Source organism: Octopus bimaculoides, chromosome 4 (genome assembly GCF_001194135.2).
Source record: "Octopus bimaculoides isolate UCB-OBI-ISO-001 chromosome 4, ASM119413v2, whole genome shotgun sequence".
Lineage (NCBI taxonomy): Eukaryota > Metazoa > Mollusca > Cephalopoda > Octopoda > Octopodidae > Octopus > Octopus bimaculoides.
In genome coordinates this window covers 7446424-7449048 of record NC_068984.1, presented here as the reverse complement: position 1 = coordinate 7449048, position 2625 = coordinate 7446424, and the positions used below count along the sequence as shown (strand labels likewise).

The following is a 2625-nucleotide window of genomic DNA, read 5'->3' as shown; positions in this document are numbered from 1 at the left end:
GCTCAGTCTTGGTAACGAGTCACATCTCAAGGTACATGATAATTTAAGAATTTCTCCTCTAATGAATACATTGTAGAAATGAGAGAGTTACGACTTTGCGTCTATACAATGTAAGATACACAGAGATCGTCAACATCTGATACACGACATAAAATACGTATGTATGATCTTATCTCGCATAAAATCTTCCGCAAGGGAACGCAGTAAAGTAGGGAAGCAGGTAATAAGGAGGTACCCGTGCTTATTGATACGGATTTCATTGATGTGCTTGTATAACCATTAGCGATTCAAAATGAAAGTTGTTTTTTTTGCGTGCAAATATCGGCTTCTATGCTCTAATACACATACATATACATATACACACAGTCGTAGAGTCATACATACATATAACCCACAAACAGACACATACATATATACACATCTACATAATGCACACATATGGATACATACAAGCATGCACCAATACTCATGATTATACATACACACGCACACACACAGACACGGCACATTTGCATGCACATACACTCATTTATGCTCACCTGCCCTCACGTATTTAATTCATTAACTGATTAAAGAACTTATTAACAAATATGTACATGCACACACATGTACACAGGTATACACTCGTGCACAAACACACGCAAATATGGACGCCGATTGATTCTTTAAAAAGTAATAGGTTCTCATTCTGCCTATTTTTTTTATTTCTCACTGATTCGCTGCGTCTACGTTTATCTGTATGTATCTGTAACCGTGTGTTTGTGAGTCAATGAGGTTGTTGTTGTTGGCACACCGTCGCTTACGACGTCGAAGGTTCCAGTTGATTCGATCAACGGAACAGCCTACTCGTGAAATTAACGTGCAAGTGGCTGAGCACTCCACAGACACGTGTATCCTTAACGTAGTTCTCAGGGAGATTCAGCGTGACAAGGCTGACCCTTTGAATTACAGGTACAACAGAAACAGGAAGAAAGAGTGAGAGAAAGTTGTGGTGAAAGAGTACAGCAGGGTTCGCCACCATCCCCTGTCGGAGTCTCGTGGAGTTTTTAGGTGTTTTCACTCAATAAACACTCATAACGCCCGGTCTGGGAATCGAAACTGCCATCCTATGACCGCGAGTCCGCTGCCCTAACCACTGGGCCATTGCACCTCCACTGAGTCAATGAGATAACGTGTATATATTGACTTCAAATTTTGGCGCAAAGGCCAGTAATTTCAGGGAAGAGGGTTAAGTGAATTACACCAACGTCAATGCTCAACTAGTACTTATTTTATCGACCACGAGAAGATGCAAAGCAAAGTCGACCTCAGCGGAGTTTGAACGCAGAACGTAAAGACAGACGAAAGGCCGCTAAGCCTTTTGCCAGGCGTGCTAACGATTTTGCCTTGTTTACAAGCGTATATTTGTTTATTCATTTATTTAATTCTATTTTGCAACCTTTTCACAATATCGAATTTCAATCTTTTTGCGTGATTTCCATAGCCCTGTCATCTGGTAAACCCTCTTCAATCTGTCAGATGTTTTTGCGCGTCAGTCACGAAAGCCACCATTAGCAAATAGAAATGCATTTCCTTCGTCGCCATCTTGTAATTTTGTCTGTGGTTTTTATGATTTTGTTTTCACCAATAAAAAACATCTGTGAAAGAGTAATCATGCGCAGTCCGAATAATGGCGAATAGTTCAGTCAATTAAATTAGTTGTACTTTACTTCTTGTATTGAGTAATGTTCCCCTAATGTTTATAACGAAGGGCAGTGAAAGTTGTATTGATATGTTGTTAAATAAATAGTGTTAACTAGATATTTAAACAACCAGAGGAGTAGGCAGATTGATAGATTGATTGATAGGGGGTAAATAAATGGTTAGATAGATAGGTAGATAGATAGATAGATAGATAGATAGATAGATAGATAGATAGATAGATAGACAAATAGATATGAATGTACGTACGTAGTATATGTTTATATAAACTTACAAAAAATACCTATGTACCACTTGTTCACGCACATACATACACAAATATATATATATATATATATATATATATATATATATATATATATATATATATATATATATACATGCCCAGACATATATATCTACATACACACATATATATGGTATTTGTGTATATGCATGTATATTTTATAAAAGCTCGTTTGAATATTGTCTTTACCACGCTATGTAATATCCTTAGGGCGATAAAAAGATTCAACTCTCTAACACATGTACGATCGTACAAGATGCTGTAACGTAGCATAGACATCGGACGAATAAATAAGCCGCACATATATAGGAAACTCATTCTCATCTGTCGACATTTTTTTTTACACATACAGTACGTGTGCGTGTGTGTGTGTGTGAGTGTGTCTGTCTTTTATACGTGAGTGCGTTAGTGTTTGTTACGTTTGTTTTGTGTATTTGTGTTTGTTTGTATATTCCTGCTGTTGTTTGTATATGTAGAACACGTGTGTATACTTGCGCCTGTACATCTCTGTGTGGTTTACTATTTAGTGCGTGTGAACATATATACATATATGCATATACATTTATATATATATATATATATATGTGTGTGTGTGTGTGTGTGTGTGTGTGTGTGTGTGTGTGTGTGTGTGTGTGTGT

At 37.1% G+C, this 2625-nt stretch overlaps 1 protein-coding gene across 4 annotated transcripts in view; it reads left to right on the top strand.

Moving 5' to 3' along the window:
- Nucleotides 1-2625, top strand: part of LOC106870405 (cadherin EGF LAG seven-pass G-type receptor 1) — a 535294-nt gene that overhangs the window by 318432 nt on the left and 214237 nt on the right. The window lies entirely within an intron of this gene.